Below are 20605 nucleotides of genomic sequence, written 5' to 3'. Positions count from 1 at the left end.
ATATATATATATATATATATATATATATTATTCACTAAAGTTCGTTCCTGTGTTATTATTATTATTCACTATTTAACCTAATACTTCAAATCATTATATATATATATCCACTAAAGTTTATCATTATCGTTATGTATATATACATATAATATTAGGTTTTGTAATATAATATTATGTCATTATAATGTATAAGTATAATCTATTATTATAATTTTCTTTTATTATTGAGCTTGGGGATGCGCGCACAGAGAGACTGTCCAATGGTTAACTACCAGGACATGTCGGGTTGGCTGTATAACCGACAGATGAGACTCATCAACCATAGGACAAGCATACATCATATGCATTTGTTTGCTTTGTTTGAGTATGCATTGTTTTAGTTTGCTTAGCTGTTTAATTCTGCTTAACTGCTATTTGTCCTACTTACTGTAAATGCTTCTCTATCTGTGTTTTCCTTGCTTGAATTGTATGTGTATGTTTTCTGAGAAACCTCTCTTGGCAGAGGTATGGAAGGGGTTGTTCCACCAGTGATTCAGAGAATTTGAGGAGCAGAGCGTGAAGCATTAGGTTAAAGTTAGATTCAAAACTAGAATACCTTAGACAACTTACCTAATTTCTGGTTTAATTGAATTCTTAAGCTGAAATTTGAGTGTCGAAGTTCTAGGAATGCCTCTGGCTCTCCCGAGACCTTTTATATTAACTATACAGGCACCTTTACCATACTGAGAACCTCCGGTTCTCATTCCATACTATGTTGTTGTTTTTCAGATGCAGGTCGAGAGGTATCTTATTAGGCGTCTGGACACCTGAAGCGAAGTGGTTACTGGGTTATTTTGTTATGCAGTGATGTATATACATGTACTTAGCTTTTTCTCCGCATAACTTATTCTTTTTTATCCTCTTATTGTGTGTGTGTGTGTGTGTGTGTGTGTGTGTAAATATTCTCCGGCCAGCCTTGACTTCACGGACTGAGTTAGGATCTTGTTATTTTGTACCTTTGGCTTTCTATTCCTACTTTTATTATCTTACGTTTGATAGTTATAGTTTTCCTAACACGCAAGTTGTTCCGTTTTTGGAGCGTGGCGCTTTTCATTTTGTGATTTTGTTTTACCCATTTTTCAAGGCTTCTAGTCTATTATATTCTTTCTACTATTATAAGTATGTGTTTTAATTTTTAGAAGTCGTAATACCTCGCCACCTCTATTTTACGACTTAAGCATAAATTTTTGGGTGGTAGGGTGTTACATTATGGTATCAGAGCAGTTCATTCCTGTAGAGCCTGAGGAATGGACTGATTATGCTTTTGGGCATACTCTGGGTGTGTGTATGTGCCACTACAAAATTCTTATTTGTTTGTGGAAGTTTTTTAATGGGAATTATTATAAACCTCCATAATATATTTTAATAGTGACAATTTGTAAAACCTCCCTAAATTATTAATAATAACCCCCACAGCCCAATTAATACTAAAAAAATTTCTAGCCCAAATAATATTATCCCATAACAAAAATTGAAAAAAAAAACAGTTAGAAGAGGACTTCGAGCGAGAAAGAGAGAGGGAGAGGGACGATTCATTGCCGCCGCCGTCTCCTCCGTCAAGCGCTGCCGGTGGAGTTATGAATGGAGATCGTGGAGCCTCTGAATTTTCGTTGACCTCTCAGAGTGACGATTTGATTCATATTGTTGAGGTAATGCTTTAAATCTTTTGCTTCTCTGTCGTCTTCCACCGCGGGTTGTGCCGCTGGTTCTGCTGTTCCTCCGGCGGCTTGAAGCACTCAGAGTGCGATTTCGGCGCGGATTCAGTGGTGCTAACTGAGGAGATCAAGAAGGCGAGCTAGCGAGTCTCTGTAAGCTTCGATTGAAGTTACGTTCAAAACTATCAGATATCGTAGAACTGATTTCATGTCATGTGGAGTCATTATAATGAGGATTTGTTCCTAATTTTTTCTCGTTCTTTGCTTTCTTCAATTCTTCAATTTTTTTCAAAGATATTAGATTTTGTGATAATTTAATGATATAATTTTGGCAAAATTATACACAAATTCTGCTTCTTATGTTTTAATGTACTCTTCTCTTTGTAAATTTTTCAGGTCAAGGCAGAGGATTTGACATAGATTGTAAATTTTTTAGGTTAAGGTAGAGGATTTGATATAGATTTAGTTAACAAGGTCTACATTCTCACTCAGTTCAACTCAGCTTCACTCAACAGGCATATTGCACGTGCGTACAACTCTGGCACTGGTGTCACTTTTGGAGATGGCTATGTTGAGGTATACTTGATGGATTCTGTGTTGAAGAACTATGCTTGTAATTACTCAAGACTAAGAATGCTTGTATTTATTATTTCAGGTTCTTGCTGCCACTCAAACTCCAGGGAGGCAGGTAAAAAATGGTTTCAGGGTACTGCTGATGCCGTGAGGCAGTTCCACTGGCTCTTTGAGGTATAATAATTCTATAGAAATTAGAGTAGTTACATAATCTACACTTGAACTTTTTAATCCAAGTTATGTTGTTTAACTATGATGCTGTAGGATCCTAGAAGCAAGGATATTGAGGATGTTCTGATTCTTTCTGGGGATCATCTCTACCAAATGGACTATGTGGACTTTGTTCAAGTAAGGCACCGTTTCGTCCAATCAATAGTTCTTCCTTTCCTCCTTCAATATTGTTGATGCATTCAAATTTGACATGTTCTGACTCATCTTCATATCCAGAATCATTGTGAGAGTGGTGCAGATATTACTCTTTCTTGTCTCCCCATGGATGACAGGTAGGTTGGGTTAATGGTTTTCGAATCTGTTTCTAGTATACATAATCACATGATGTATATCTTGAAATACTCTGTCATCTTTCTCTGAATGAGAAACTAGCTCTTTTATCAGTCCAAATGAATAAATGATTCAATAATGTTTGTCACATATTATTGTTTAAAACTCTCTTCATATGTGACAGTCGTGCCTCTGATTTTGGTCCCTCTGATTTTGGTCTATTGAAGATAAATGATAAAGGAAGGATTCTCTCATTCAGTGAAAAGCCCAAAGGAGAAGACCTAAAAACAATGGTAATAACTCATGTTTGTGCTGCTTCTTATCTATGTTCACCCTATGAACATTGATACTGTAGACAGATCAGTATACACTGTATACTAACTGTTCAGTGATTTTTTTCCTTTCTGTTTTTATATCCTTTGTTGTATCTATGCTTCTGGATTATGTATATGAGAGGTCAATTATGGATTTTTGATCCAATTTGTATTAGGTGTTTGGCTATAAGCTTTACTTGAATCACTAATTTCACAGAAACATCTTTTTACCTCTATGCTGTGTTTTTACTTTTACCTATTATTAATTTATTATTCCTTCTTGATTACAGTCTAACATGAGAATATTGGTTACTGGAGGAGCTAGATTTATTGGGTCTCACCTGGTTGACAGATTGATGGAAAATGAAAAAATGAGGTCAACATTAATATTTTTAGTCCAAAATCCCACTCAAAATCATGCAATTCTATGTTGGACCAAAGACTATTGCTGTGTGTGAAAGTGTTTCTAGAAGTTATTGAACAGAACAAATAAAAAATATTAGTTAATTAATATAATATAATATAATATAAATCCTTTTGGACTATATGTATATTATTAACTACGCACTTGAATTTTCAATGGGAAAGAAAAAGGTTCAATGGTCAAAATAAGCAACCTTTGGACCAAAGTAAGCATTAACACTTAATTTTGCTTTTGATCAAGGTTCTAATTTTGTTGTGTGTAAACCAGGATGCCGTGGTCTCTCGAAATTGACTGTCTACTTTGTTTCTCTCTGAAGGTAATTATTCTTTTGTTTCTGTTTTTTAATGATACTATTATGGCTTTTATTTTTTCTATTTTGTTGCATTGATATTTACCATTATAAACATATAGCCTCTTATTTCAATGTGTACTCTGCTCTTTCTTAATTTTTTGAAGAGTGAGAAGAATCTACTTGCAATGAGGGGAAGAGTTTTGGTACGGGATCTCAGATTAATGACAAGGGACATAAGGATGAGGTGTGCATTTTTGTTGTTTTTATTATTCTAAATACAATGGTTGTTCTATGACAGTTCTTACATGTTTAAGGGATTATGGAATAAGGAATATATATTGGCATGTAGTTTATTTTTCATACAATAGGAAATGCTTCAAGATAAGTCGCTGAAGCTGTTAGCTGGTGTATGCTTTTTCTTTCTACTATGCTTGCAATTAGAGTTATTTCTAATTTCTGGACAATGGAGAGCATGTTTCATAGAAGAAATGATTAGTGAAAACTAATTGACAATAGCCAGAGTTAGGACTTCAAGTTTGCTGTTGCTTTTTTTTTTTAATTTGAGAATATGTAAATGAGATGAGGTTAATGAATAATTTAAAATTAAAAATAAATAAATAATTACAAGGTTTGTGGAGGTTTGAAAATCTCACAAAATACATAATTTTTTTAAATTAAAAATTAATTTGTAGGGGTTTTAAAGTGCCACAAAAATGATTTAAAATTATCACAAAAATCTAATATAAAAACCCCCACTAAACACATACAAAACCTCCACTGAATAGATTGTGGAGGTTTTTAAAAACCCCCACAAAAGACCTCGTGGCACCTCAAATTTTGGGGGTTTTAGAAACCTCCACAAACCATTTGGTGGGGGTTATAAACCTCCACAAATAAGAAAAAAAACTGCCACAAATAAACAAAATTCTTGTAGTGTGCTATTAGGATATTTGATTGATATATGTGGCATAAATATTCATGAGCATGCATTTGGAACTTGAAGCATTAGACTTGCGATATTGAGACTGATTAACTTAATATCACTTGTTTGGTGTGAATAGGGACCAAATGTCATCTCGTGGATCCGAATGAGGTATTCGGAGAGGAAATCCTGTGGTTGAACCAATGCAAGGATGTCGAGGTGGAAACTCTAGTGCTAGTACATGTAATGTAAGTCGATACTATAGGTTAATGACCCTTACTGACTTCCTCAAGAGTGGTCCACCTCGATTTAACAGAAACGCCAATGCCCTGGAGGCTGATAAGTGATTTTGAGAAGTGGAGAGGTTTTTGTATACTCAACATGTTCCTGAAGTACAGTCAGTGGAGATAGTGACTCATATGTTGGAGGGAGATGCTCAGAATTGGTGGCAAGAGTTGTGTCATACCTTGCAGGTAGAGTTAACGGATGTCCCTTGGAAAAGATTCAAGCACTACAAGATTTTTGTTTATTTGTGGCACTTTTTTTTCTTATTTGTGGAGGTTTATAACCCCCACTAAATAGTTTGTGGGAATTTCTAAAGCTCCCAAAATTTGAGGTGCCACGAGGTCTTTTGTGGGGGTTTTTAAAAACCTCCACAATCTATTCAGTGGAGGTTTTGTGTGTGTTTAGTGGGGGTTTTATATTAGACTTTTGTGACAGTTTTTGGTCAATGTTTGTGACGGTTTAAAACCCCCACAAAAAGATTTTTTCATTTTGAAAATAACAGTTATTCTGTGGAGTTTTCAAACCTGTCAATATAATTTTTAAACATTAATCTACACTATAATTACACTACTAATCATTTATTATTAAAAAGAAATATTTAAGCAAGACATTAAAAATGTAGAAGAAAATTAAAATAAAAAAATACTTTACAACAAAATATAGCACACTACCATCATTTTCCAATCTCATTAATTACAACTACAAAATATTAAAAAATAAATGATAAAATACAGACTTATATGTCCAAACTCCTGAACAATGAAAATAACTAGATAAATGTATTTACAAACATTGCAACTAGATCTTGACTTCTAGCCATACCATTATCATCCAAAAATAATGACAAACTAATAATGCAGTTAACAAGTCCTAATGCTTACACTAGCTGTTGAAGCTAGAACAAGAATATTTAGGAATTTCTGTTACAATGAGGAGCCTTTCTTTTAATCTCTATAGCAATTACTCCAAACAACAATACCTGTTTATGTTCAATGCATCATATCAAATCTCAGGCTTACTTCACTTTCTAAATTGCAAAATTTAGGAGGACTGAAATTTGAAAAAGAAAAAAGTAAAAAAAAAAACAGCAGCATGCAGAGGAGATATTTAATGTAATATAAGATTCCTGCCTAGATTATTACTCCACTAGCATACCAGAAAGGACCACTGACCCCATATTTCCAAGCAACATTTGAGCTTTGCAAGATTGTAGCAGCCCATGTCCACTACACTACCAATTCATAGCAATTAACAAAACATATGTGAAAAAGAAAATTAAACTACAGATTCATCAATCTGTGCAAACTTCAATGACTTTTAAATTCATAGTTTTCGGCCGAATATAAGTGTTTGATCCAACAAAAATGATTACCTGTGAAACAATGACACTAGCAATGAGTTCTGTCTTAATACTTCTGCCTGCAGTATTGAACCATTCCGAGGTGTGGCAAGACCCAACATATCTCTTCTCCAACCATATCTGATCTATAAGAATCAAAGTTTCTATCAATAATTTCAGCTTGATGAAAAATTAAAAACTAAAAAACTTTATCGAAAATGAAAAATATGCTTCTCAATTAAAAGGGTGGAAAAGCATAATGTCACTCACTTGGTAATCTTTTCTGGTGTATGATAACCCATGTCAAATCTCACTACATGAATATCTAACCAAAAATAGGCATATAATTAAGTTTTCTTTCACCAAAAACTAACAAAATAATAATGATAAAGTGTTCGCCACCAAGGTTGAGACATGGGAGTGTTTAAAAAAATTTTAGACTTAACTTTTTAATGTTCTTGGTTATTTTTTGTGACCAACTATTAACATGCAACTCCACTATTTCAAGAGCTAAAACATTGAAAATTTCCTTTCCCAGTAGGTAATGGTAAATCATATTTTCTCATGAGATAAAAAAAATAGCACAAGGATATGTGCTACTTACTCTTCTTTAAGCCAGCAGACTTGACAAGCAAAACATCATTCATATTAGCAATATCACTAGTCAGAGTACCTATCTGTAAATCATATTCACCTTCGATGTTTAGACCATTAATATTGAAACATGAGAAGAAAAAGATTTAAAAATTAAAAAAATAAAGAGATAGCGGATGTATTCAAACATATATAAAAGGCATACCAATAGATTTTGAGGCTTGATATCACGATGGCAAACTCCAATACAACGATGAATATAAGACAATGCCCTAAAGATCTGCAGCATATCACACAAATTGTCACAACACCAACAAGGCAATGGCTGAACATATTAAGGGCAACAAAACATACCTGGTATCTGTATAGCTTCACATATATAAGTGGCATCCTTTGGTTCAACTTGTTGTAATGTTTGATAACACGAGTAGCCAACGATCCCTATAAACATAAGCATGGATAGAATGAATGGAATGAATGCTTGCAGTACTTTCTCTGTGGAATTTACTTGCTGAAACCCTCATTATGTTATAAACATAACTCCATATATAAACTGCTCCAATCTAGAGATTATAATCAAAACAAAATAAGAATTAGCCCCAAATTAAAATGATAATAAGAATAGATAAGAAAGCTACATAGCAGACATCAGGATCTCCAAAAGGGCTACCTTTATCTTTGCATATAGCTGGGATAATGATTATAGGCAAGTTTTCTAAGTTTCCTGTTCAAACATTAATGAAAAATTTAAGATTTCTCAGATCCATTAGTGTTAATACTTATTAGTATACAAATTAAGAGAATTTAGAGGGTTAGTAATTACTATGCCTGCAGAACACACACCAATTATCAAACTTTCTAGGTTTTTGGGAGCCCTTGTGATTTTGACTAGGATCCATCCTAAAATTGACTCTATTATAAATGTAATGAGAATGTTCACTGGCATAAACCACTTTTAACAAAAGAAACAAAGTTAGAACACATGAATCAGAAGAAACAAAATTAAAGCAACATAAATATAACTACTACTCACAGTGTAACAAAATCCTCAAATGTTATAGTATTTGCCAAACTTCCTCCAACCAGTGCAGGATTGAACACATAATGCACAAGCTGTTACCAAATAATAAACACAATTCACAACCATTAGTTATCCTCTGTATAGATGAAAAATGGTACACACTTCAAAAGTTTAAGGTGCATACACGTCCACTTAATTAATTAATTAATTAATTAATTAATTACAATACATAAGAATGTGAATGACATAAAGAAACAAGTGCTTTTAGTTAGGAGATCAGAGGACGAATAATTTGGATGAACAAATATATAGTCCAAGAAATTAATAAAATAAACTAATTAGCTAGATACAAAAATTAATTAAGAAATTTAACATTTATTTTTTAAATTATAAAAATACAAAAATTTAATTTAAATAATTTCTCATTATTTAAATCTATACTTACTAACTCAAAGGTTTATCTTCAATTTTATTGCAGGGAAATTGCAAGATATAATTTGGCGTTTAGAGGCCTTACAAAATCCTTCATCAGTAGGAATTTGGCAACTCCTCAAAGCTCTAATCTATCCCAATAACGTTGATAAACCTGATAATATATACAGTGAGCAAATAAGACACAGTATCGGTTCACCGAACAAGAATTAATACAACGATTAAGAGAATAAACAATTCATCAAACACTTGGAGTGCTTGCGAATTTGAAATAATGTTCATCGATTAAGAGATAATAAAACTCATTGAATGTTATATCACATAGCAAAGCATTCAGAATCTAAAAATGAAAAACAAAGAAAATGAATAAAAAGGAAAAAGAGAAAGAGAACCGAAAATTGAGAATGAGTAGAACGAAGAAGAGCATGCAGAAGCGAGAGAATGCCGATGGAGAACACGAGAGTCGTTGGCGGAGGAGAGTTGACAGAAGAAGTTCTTTCTCTTGGTCTCAGAGGCTTGGACATTGTGACAAGATCTAGAAATGCGTTGATAAAGGAGGCGTCTTGGCTTGATCTCAGTAGCTTTTTGGCAACAGCATAAAGGAGATGAACTTTAGTAGTGACGACGGTAGCAATGGCGGAGGAGGCGGCGACGACGGCGGAGATGGCGGTGGAGATGGCTATCGCAATGTTAGGGTTTCAGCAAGCTCTCATCCTTTGCTTTTTTTTTCTTCAAGTGTTTTTTTTATTTTGAAAAGAGTTTTAATTATTTGGTAACTTAGTTATGATAAGAATGGGTTTTATTGTTAGCTATCTTGTGGGAATTTATCAAAATGTCATAGATAAAATATATTATGGAGGTTTTTAAAACTCTCACTAAAAAATACCCACAAATATATATAAATTTTGTAGTGAAGACAGAGTTTTACGGGAGATATTTCTTGCATGCATTTCACACTGCAAAGGAATTGGAGTTAATGCAGCTGAAGCAGAAGGATATGTCCGTTGCCAACTATACCCGTGAATTCGACAACCTGTGCCGTTTCTAAAAAACTTGTCAAGGAAATCCAGCCGATTATGAGGAATGGAAATGTTCTTAGTATGAGAAAGGACTAAGGAGGGATATCTTTAATTACGTGTATCCTCAAAAGTTAACAAATTTCATTGAGTTAGTTAAGAAGAGCCAGCTCACAGAGGATTGCTCCATGAAGTGGACACTGCTTGATGATTGGATTTTTGACGGCTTAGAATTTCACTAATGAAATCTCGTTGTAAAGTATAGTTTCTAAACCAACAATAATTTTTTCATACAAAAGATTGTTTGTCACTAAAACAAACCCGTAGATTTATAAACCGAAGTATTGAACCTCGGGTCGTTTTCCCTAGGAATTACAATAAAGTGTCTTGTTATTGGTTGTGAGTTATTTTTGGGGTTTTAATAAGAAACATGAAAAATAAATGGCAAAAAGTAAACTAATGGCTAAAAAAAGTCTTGACAAGGGTTGGTGGTCAAAGATTTCTATCCTAATCACTAACCACAATATGAGAATTGGCAAGAATTAATCTCACTAAATCATCCTCTAACTAATGGTAAAGGAAAGTTGGATGAGATATATCAATCCAAGTCCATAAGTCCTAACTCTCCACTAATTCAATTAGTGAGAACTAGAGTCAATGGCTCCCAATCATCAATCACTTGGACATTAGTAACTCAAGAGGTCCTAAGTTATCTTTCCAAGCCAAGAGTATAAAATTCTACTCTAAAATCCAACCAAGCATTTCATCAAACACTTGGAAGGCATAAAAGGAAAGCATAGTAAATCAACAACAAAAACAAAATCTAACAACAATTATTGCAAGGAATTAACAACAACAATAAAAAGAAATACATTTATTATGAATTACCTTGAATTGAATGGAAAGAAAATGGAAGGAACAAAAATAGATCTACAACAAAACACAAGAGCAACATAAAAGAGATTACAACGAAAGAATAGAAGAAGATGAATGTAACAACAAGGAATTGAAAGGTAGAAGTAGAAGAAAGCAAAGATTAAAACCTAGATCTAAGAACTAAACCTAATCCTAATCCTAATTCTAGAGAGAAGTGAGAGCTTCTCTCTCTAGAAACTAGCTCTAACTACTAAACTAAGCTAAACTATGACTAATGGTAACTAACTTCTAAAGTATGTGAAGTATGTTGATTTCCCTTCAATCCTTGGTTTAAATAGCATCAGAAATGAGTTAGATTGGGCCCACAAGGCTCTAGAATTCGCTGGCCACGTATTGCTTTAAGTGGATCATATGGCAGCAACGATGCGTGTGTGTATAATGTGCGTACGCATCATCATACGTATAGCAACTATGGCAAATCTTATATCGTTTCGAAGCCCCGGATGTTAGCTTTCCAACCCAACTAGAACCGCATCATTTGGACCTCTGTAGCTCAAGTTATGGCCGATTAAGTGCGAAGAGGTCGGCTTGACAGCTTTTGCGATTCCTTCATTTCTTCATGAGTTCTCCATTTTTACATGTTTTTCCTTTATTCCCTTTATCCAATCTTTGCCTCCTAAATCTGAAATCACTTAACAAACATATCAAGGCATCTAATGGAATCAAGGTGAATTAAATTAAGCTATTTTAAGACCTAAAAAGCATGTTTTCACTCTTAAGCACAATTAAAGAAGAATATACAAAACCATGCTATTTCATTGAATAAATGTGGATAAAAGGTGATAAAATCCACAAAAATCAATACAAGATAAACCCTACAAATGGGGTTTATCACTGCTACAGGAAGGCTTTGGTGAGACTACTCCAGAGGAGCCACACAGGTATGGACTGGGAATGTGTTTTCGATGTGGAGCACCGGAACACATGTCTAGAGATTGTTCGCGTGGGAGAGCCGCAGATGCGGGTTGGCCACGTCAAGATCGAGGTAAGTATGATACCAAATGCGTAGGACAGATTTGTTTTGTGTAGAGCTAGGATCCCGCTTTCGTTTATGTTACATAACCGGATATGGAAGTTTAGGACTAGAAAGACTGGACGTAGTTTTGGACTTTGATATGGACTAGGAATTTAGGCCGATAGAAATATCTCTTTGATAATCAGTTAGGTGTTGAGAGAAAAAGTAAGTTGTGATAGATTTAGTGTCAGAGGCTGAACCAGTTTTGATAGTATTACGTATAATGACACCATTAGAATCGGCAGAACTTGGGAGCTAGATGAAGCGAGTATTAGAAGTGATAAACCCGTCGTTCTAATACCAACCTGCCTTATTGGTGCGGTATTTTACAACCCACACTACTAACCAGCAAGTACACCGGGTCGTACCAAGTAATACCTTACGTGAGTAAGGGTAAATCCCACGAGGATTGATGGATTAAGCAACAATGATTGATCGATTGGCTTAGTTAGGCAAGCAGAAATTGGTTTTGAGATGTTCAAAAGGTTTAAGTTGAAAATATCATAAGGCAGGTATGCAGTAATTAAGTTAAAAATAAAATATGGGAAAAAATTTAAGGCTTCAGAGTTATCTATTTTTCTGGATTAACTTTTCTTACTAACTATTTTAATTATGTAGGATTTAATTTATGGCAAACTATATGTGACTAGACCTTAATTCCTTAGACCTTTCTAGTCTCCTCTAAAATTCATTAACTGCCAATTCCTTGGTCAATTAATTCCAATTAAAGGGTACATGATCAAATTCCAGTTTGCATGCCAAACGAAAACAATTTTTAAATATAAATCCAAAACATAAATTAAAATAGAAAAAGTAATAAAATCAATCCATACAAATAGACAGAGCTCCTAACCTTAAGAGTGGAGGTTTAGTTGCCATGGAATGTAGAATGTAAATTTGTATAGAATTCCCTAATGGAATCCCTCTAATGTAATGTGTCTAATAGAAGAGAAGTCTCCCCTTTTTATAACTAATCCTAATTAATTTAAAATCTAATTATCTAAAAATAAAAATAATATATTTTCCTAAAAGATAAGATTTGAATTTAAATTCGAATTAATTAACCGATTTTCAGTTGATGGGTGGGGACCACTTGCTTTGTCCATTCTGCAGCTTTTAATCTGTGTTTTCTGAGTTGGAAAGTGGGTCAAAACAGCCAAAAATCACCCCAGCGTTTTCTGTATTATTGCAGATCACGTATGTGACGCATCTGCGTCATCCACGCGCTCGCGTCACTTGTGCAGATTCCAGTCCATGCGTTCGCGTCAGGCACGCGATTGCGTCATTGCGATTTCTCCATTCCGCGCGGTCGCGTGAGCCATGCGTCCGCGTCGGTCTTCACTGGTCATCTCTTTGGTTTCTTCTTTTTCTCTGCAGAAACTTCATCAAATCCCTCTGAATGCTACATAAAATAAATAAAATTGCACAAAACTCAAAATAGCATCCATAGTGGCTAAAATATAATTAATTCTTAATTAAACTCAACAAATTAGATGCAAATTCATTAGGAAAAGATAGACAAGATGCTCACGCATCACAACACCAAACTTAAACTGTTGCTTGTCCTCAAGCAACCAAAACTAATATAATCTTAGGATGTGAATTTGCATGAGAATGAGAGTTTGATTAAGCTCATGTCTCTTTTTATAGTGGAGTTTATAACTGTAATCCTAAATAGGTTTGGCACCTCACTCTCCTTTGAATCAAGAATGTTATTGTCATTCAGAATTAGAATCCGGATGATATTATGAATTCTCTGATCTTTACATTTCAGTTTAATCCTTGAACACAGCAAAACTTACTTTAATTTATTTTTCTTTGGTGCTTTGCACCTTTGAGCCTAGCTGTGACTTTAAATGTTTTGTCTCAAGCTTTACTTGACACAGAAACACCACAAGCACTTAACTGGGGAACTCTCTTTGAGTTCTAATTTTTCTTTTAATTACTCCGAGACAATGGTGCTCAAAGCCTTTGGCATACTCTGTTAAATGTAATTGATCTCAACTCTAAGTGTTTTGTCTCAAAGATTACTTGATACAGTCACACCACAAGCATATGACTAGGGAAACAACTCTTTGAGCTTTTAATCATGTCCGACCTCCCTAGTCATTGATGCTCAGAGCCTTGGACCTTGCTTTTATTATTTTTTTATAATGATTTTTTTCTTTTGCTGTTTCTTTTACTTCAAGGATTAAATTTTTGTTTATTTCAGAGAAGTCATAATAATTCTCTAAATTCCTGTTCCTTATACATCAACATCCCTTGATTCAGATTCAACTACGCACTGTTCATATCATGCATTCAAAAATTACAAAAAATACCACCACATTTAAGTAAATAAGACTATTCTTAGAATTAAACTCAATTTCTCATGCAATACATCACTTTTTTTTTCTTTTCTTTTTAGATTCAAGTTCAGTGAGTGGTACATGAAACATCTTTTCAGCATTAAAGAAATAAAAAAAACTAATCCTAGAATTCTAACTAATAAAAGATCATGCAACAGACAAAGTAAAATATCAGAAAATCGGAACATAACATAGAAAAAGAAAGGAGGAATAAAAATGAAAGGAACTCAACCACCTTAGTTATCCTAGCGGTCGCTTTATTCTTCAAGTTGTGCTCCTTCGTGAAGATGATTCGCCTCCCTTTTGGTGCCAGAAAACCAATACGCGCAGCGTCAACACCAAACTTAAAGGTTTGCTTGTCCTCAAGCAAAGAAGTACTGAAAATAGAAGAAACAATTATTAAGAGGAGAGAAAAATAAGAGGAGAAAAGAATAAGAGAGAATTAGGATTGGGAGAGAGAGAGAAAGAAAACTGGGCGGCGCAAGCGACGCGAACGCGTGGGGCACGCGATCGCGTGAGTGGCTTCAGAAGGAAATGACGCGGACGCATCGGCGACGCGTTCGAGTGATAGGGATTATGCGTCTAGCACCAAGCCATCACCACTCCAGCACAATAATTGGTTGTGCACCCTTTTTACGTAAAAAATCAGGGCACGCGGCCGCGTGGGTCACACGGTCATGTGGGAGGCTAATATTCCCACATGACGCGGACCCGTCGGCGATGCGGTCACGTGGGGTGATTTGTGCCACTGGTACGCCTCCAGCCACGCTCCAGCGTGACTCTCTGTTCGTTTTTATTTTCTCCCCTCTCCTTGCGACGCAGACGCGTCGCTGATGCAGTCGCGTCGCGTGGCATTTTTTTTATATAGCTTGAGGTGTTCAATTCGTGAGATAAAATAGCTGCATGATCAGAAAATTAGTAAGAACTCAATAAAAATAAAATAAATGAGAAATTAACTAAGGATACGAAAAAGAACAATCATACCACGGTGGGTTGTCTCCCACCAAGCACTTTTAGTTAAAGTCCTTAAGTTGGACATGTGGTGAGCTCCTTGTCATGGTGGTTTGTGCTTGTACTGATCCAGGAATCTCCACCAATGTTTGTAATTCCAATGGCTACCGGGATCCCAAACTAGGCGCCTAACGCCTTTGAGCAAGTTGAAGTAAGTGACAGGACCCCAAGAGAGTTGATTGTGGGAATGAATTCCAGGGTCCCAAATCTTGCTTTTATGCCCGTCTTCTTGTGGATCACCATTATTTTCACCTGGTGGTAAGCAATCTGAATCCTCACAGAGACATTCAAACAACCTTCTAGACCCATTCAAATTAGCTCTACACCAATCCTTGCACTTCAATTTGGAGCATGCAACCATACTGAACCTTGCTTGACATCTCTTGCCACTAACCATCTTTCTCTTACTCTTAATGCCACAAAGAGCTCTAAGTTGACCATCCGTCTCTAGTAGCCTATATTCAAGTGAGAAAGTAAAGGTTAAGGGTAGGAATTTTACCCACTTGAATGTTGTATTGGATGGTAATGGCTTTGGGAGAGGTCTTGCAAGTTTCACTTCCTTGTGTTCTTCCTTGAATTCTTCTACCTCTTTGCAAGCTTTCTCAATTTCAACTTCTTCCTCTTGGTAGCTTTCTTCTAATGCAATCTCTTCTTCATTACTTACCAAGGGCATTGGAGGTTGTGCATCTTCCTCTTCTTCTAATTGCTTGCTTATTTGGCTCATTTGCACTTCCAAGTTTCTTATTGAGGCTCTGATTTCCTGCATAAAACTTTTCAAGATTGCTTCCAAATCATTGTTCTATTGGGACTGAGAAGACTGAAACTGGTGGTTATTAGAATTATTCTGTTGAAAAACACCCTGAGAACTATGATTAAAATTTTGTGGCCTCTAAGGTTGCTCTCCCCACTCAAAATTTGAGTGTTGGGTGTTGATAGTTGGGACTTGCATGCCACTCATCTGTTGAGTAAGTAGACTTAATTGCTGAGTCATAAGCTTGTTCTGGGCAAGAATAGCATTAAGAGTTTCTACTTCCATAACACTCTTCTTCTGAAAAGTCTCAATATCTGATGGTGGCTCTTGACATGGGTAGAAAGATGATGGTTCTTGGTAGTTGGAACATGGAGCACTGAAGTTTCTTTGGTTTTGGCTTTGCCAACCAAAATTTTGATAGTTCCTCTATCCACCATGTAAGTAGTAACCCATGTGATCTCTTTCTATTATTTTTCTTTAGCACAAAACACCAAAAAGGATTAAACGCACCATGTAGTAAATAGGAAAGCAAAGAAGACAAAACAAAAATATTTCCTTTTTTTATTTTTAATTTTTTTATAAAAGGAAAAAAAAACAAAAAGAAAAGAAAGAAGGAAAACGTGACAGGGGTGGGGGGAACAAAAGAAAAAAAGAAGGAAGTGTAAAAAAGAAAAAAAATATTAACGTAAAAAAAGTTTTTTTTTCGAAAGATAATAAAACGAATTTTTAAAAAAAATAAAATTAAATTTAAAACGCCTAATCTAAATAATCAAACAATTAATAGTTGTTAATCACAGTCAATCTCCGACAACGGCGCCAAAAACTTGGTGCGGTATTTTACAACCCATACTACTAACCGGCAAGTGCACCGGGTCGTACCAAGTAATACCTTACGTGAGTAAGGGTCGATCCCACGAGGATTGATGGATTAAGCAACAATGATTGATTGATTGGCTTAGTTAGGCAAGCAAAAATTGGTTTTGAGATGTTCAAAAGGTTTAAGTTGAAAATATCATAAGGTAAGTACGCAAGTAATTAAGTTAAAAATAAAATATGGGAAAACAGTTAAGGCTTAGAGTTATCTATTTTTCTAGATTAACTTTTCTTACTAACTATTTTAATTATGTAGGATTTAATTTATGGCAAACTATATGTGACTAGACCCTAATTCCTTAGACCTTCCTAGTCTCTTCTAAAATTCATTAACTGCCAATTTCTTGGTCAATTAATTCCAATTAAAGGGTACATGATCAAATTCTAGTTTGCATGCCACAAAAACTCTAATTACTCAAAGAATAAAAGGATTATATGTCACGTATCCCGTTAAATCCAGATAATTAGAATTTAGGAGAATATGTTTTCAAGCTGTTGTTCAAGTATAGAGCTTTTCCAAGTTATACAAGAACTCAAATAGAAAGAGGGTCATACTTCCGTTCCACCCACATTCATAAGATAAAGAACGAAAATAATTCTTAAATATAAATCCAAAACATAAATTAAAATAGAAAAAGCAATAAAATTAATCCATACAAATAAACAGAGCTCCTAACCTTAATAGTGGAGGTTTAGTTGCTCATGGAATATAGAATGTAAATTTGTATAGAATTTCCTAATGGAATCCCTCTAATGTAATGTGTCTAATAGAAGAGAAGTCTCCCCTTTTTATAACTAATCCTAATTAATTTAAAATCTAATTATCTAAAAATAAAAATAATATCTTTTCTTAAAAGATAAGATTTGAATTTAAATTCGAATTAATTAACAGATTTTTAGTTGATGGGTGGGGACCACTTGCTTTGTCCATTCTGCAGCTTTTAATCTGTATTTTATGGGCTAAAAAGTGGGTCAAAACAGCTCAGAAATCACTCCCAGCGTTTTCTGTATTATTGCAGATCACGTATGTGACACGTCCGCGTCATCCACGCGCTTGCGTCATTTGTGCATATTCCAGTCCATGCGTTCGCGTCAGGCACGCGATCGCGTCATTGCGATTTTTCCATTCCGCGCGGTCGCATGAGCCATGCGTCCGCGTCGGTCTTCGCTGGTCATCTCTTTGGTTTCTTCTTTTTCACTGCAGAAACTTCATCAAATCCCTCCGAATGCTACCTAAAATAAATAAAATTGCACAAAACTCAAAATAGCATCCATAGTGGCTAAAATATAATTAATTCTTAATTAAACTCAACAAATTAGATGCAAATTCACTAGGAAAAGATAGACAAGATGCTCACGCATCACTTATAACATTTCTGCATCGAGTCTATCTTGTATCTTCTGCTTTGCGTAGACTTTTAAGCCATAAAAATATCCTAGATTTACAAACTAAGCATGTCAAATCTTTCTGTTTTTCTTTGACATGTTTAAGAAGGGAAGTTACGTTAGTATGAATCTTTTCCATGTTATATCAATTTTCGAGGGCAAAAATTTTTGTAAGGTGGGTTGAATGTAGCGACCCTCAGTTTTAAAAATATAAATATAAATAAGTTATAATTGCTCCATGAAGTGGACACTGCTACAAGAAGGCTTTGGTGAGACTACTCTAGAGGAGCCGCACAGGTATGAACTGGGAATGTGTTTTCGATGTGGAGCACTGGAACACATGTCTAGGGATTGTTCACTTGGGAGAGCCACAGATGGGGGTTGGCCACGTCAGGATCAAGGTAAGTATGATACCGAATGCGTAGGACAGATTTGTTCTATGTAGAGCTAGGACCCTGCTTTCGTTTAGGTTACATAATCGGATATGGAAGTTTAGGACTGAAAAGACTGGACGTAGTTTTGGACTTGGATACGGACTAGGAATTTAGGCCGATAGAAATATCTCTTTGATAATCAGTTAGGTGTCGAGAGAAAAAATAAGTTGTGATAGATTTAGTGTCAGAGGCTAAACCAGTTTCGATAGTATTACGTATAATGACCCATTAGAATCGGCAGAACTTGGGAGCTAGATGAAGCGAGTATTAGAAGCGATAAACCCTTCGTTCTAATACCAACCTGCCTTATAACCTTTCTGCATCGAGTCTATCTTGTATTTTTCCCTTTGCGTAGACTTTTAAGCCATAAGAATATCCTGAATTTACAAACTAAGCATGTCAAATCTTTCTATTTTTCTTTGACATGTTTAAGAAGGGAAGTTACGTTAGTATGAATCTTTTCCATGTTATATCAATTTTCGAAGGCGAAAATTTTTGTAAGGTGGATAGAATGTAGCGACCCTCAGTTTTAAAAATATAAATATAAATAAGTTATAATTTATTTCATAAATTANTACAAAATTAAAACTATAATTCTATTAACTTATAAGTAACGAAACTTACATGTATATTTTAATTTGAGTAATTGATATTTTAATTTAAAAATAGAGGTTAGTTAATAATATTATTATCGAGTTTGATATCCGCCGATATAAATAAATATCAGTACTCTTTGCTGAGCTTAATTTTACTAATGCTTCATCAAATACCTTTCACTTTTAAGTTACCAATGTCATTTAGATTAGTAACTCATATATTATTAACTTTATATATAAATTATTAATATTATTATCGTTATTATTATAATAATAATAATTATTATTATAACTATTTGACTTCCCTATTTCCGATTACCTAGTCTACGCTTTTGTTTATATATATATATACATTGTTATTATTCACTAAAGTTCGCTCCTGTATTATTATTATGATTATTATTCACTATTTAATCTAATACTTCAATCATTATATATATATATCCACTAAAGTTTATCATTATCGTTATGTATATATATACATATAATATTAGGTTTTGTAATATAGTTATGCTATTATAATTGCTTCTTAGCTTTTCCCTAGTATAAGTATAATCTATTACTATAATTTCCTTTCATAAAGTGTATATATAATATAAAGAAAGCTAATAAGGCGGCGTATTTGTATTAATCATACATATATATATAAATGCGAGAGGAAAGAAAAGAAAAAAACGATGAGAGAAAATCGAGAGAGAACATAAATCTTTCTGAACTTCTAGCTTCGATTTTTTAAAATCTGTAACTCCAATTTAATCCAGTAAGAGTATTTGTAACCTTCTCCTCTATACGTTGGTACCATTTTTTATTAGTGGAAGTTGACAGTGACGTAGCTCCTATTTCCTTTGGGTTTGGCCAACGGAAGTTTTAGGAGGCACAGACGATTCTGGATATTTTCTTCTTCGATAGTTCACTCAGAAAGCTTCTCTTGAGCTTTGAATATTTTGATTTCGTGCGAATGTATAGTTTTAGTTTCTCGTAGTTAATGTTTAATGTCACTTGAAAATTTAGGCTAGAAGACCTTAAGATAGGAATGAAATGAATGAATAATAGATGGATTGTATATATGGTATAAAATGTGAGGTTTAGTTGTTGTCAATAATTTGCTGTTTAAGTTGGTCGGTTTGGAAAAACATTTAATATTGGTATTTGTTTGATTTTGAAATAATTTGTTACTGAAAATGATTTGAAGGACTGAGAGGTGTTTGATTTGATAGTTGGGACCCTTGAAGGGTGGCAGAAATTTGAGTTTTAGAGGAGATATTGTCAGAGTTTTTATAAGAATTGGAGTCTTGATTTGAAGTGTTACTTTAAAAAGGAAAGAGATTATTATGTGGCTTGTGTATTTGAGACTATTTGTTGACCCTCTGTCGTAAGATGTGACTGGGTACTTTAACTCCCCGGATTCCCCCATGGGCATGCACATATATATAAATATTGAATATTATATTTGAGCTTGGAGTTCGTCTCCATGAAATACTATATTATTGAGCTTGGAGTTTAACTCCATGGAATACTATATTATTGAGCTTGGAGTTTAACTCCATGGAATACTATATTATTGAGCTTGGAGTTTAACTCCATGGAATACTATATTATTGAGCTTGGAGTTTAACTCCATGGAATATTATTGAGCTTGGGGATGCGTGCACAGAGGGACAGTCCAATGGTTAACTACCAGGACCTGTCGGGTTGGCTGTATAACCAACAGATGAGACTCATCAGCCATAGGACAGGCATACATCATATGCATTTGTTTGTTTGCTTGAGTGTGCATTGTTTTGGTTTGCTTAACTGTTTAATTCTGCTTATCCGCTACTTGTTCTACTTGCTGTAAATGCTTCTCTA

The 20605-nt window shown here is 34.5% G+C and overlaps 1 pseudogene; it reads left to right on the top strand.

Annotated features, from left to right (window-relative positions):
- The first annotated feature begins 1923 nt into the window (after positions 1 to 1923).
- LOC107489708 (glucose-1-phosphate adenylyltransferase large subunit 3, chloroplastic/amyloplastic-like) lies at positions 1924 to 4321 on the top strand (annotated as a pseudogene).
- The last annotated feature ends 16284 nt before the right edge of the window (positions 4322 to 20605 follow it).

This window comes from Arachis duranensis, chromosome 5 (assembly GCF_000817695.3).
Source record: "Arachis duranensis cultivar V14167 chromosome 5, aradu.V14167.gnm2.J7QH, whole genome shotgun sequence".
Taxonomy (NCBI): domain Eukaryota; kingdom Viridiplantae; phylum Streptophyta; class Magnoliopsida; order Fabales; family Fabaceae; genus Arachis; species Arachis duranensis.
Note: the sequence above shows the minus strand (reverse complement) of the source record. Positions and strands in the feature narration are given on the sequence as shown.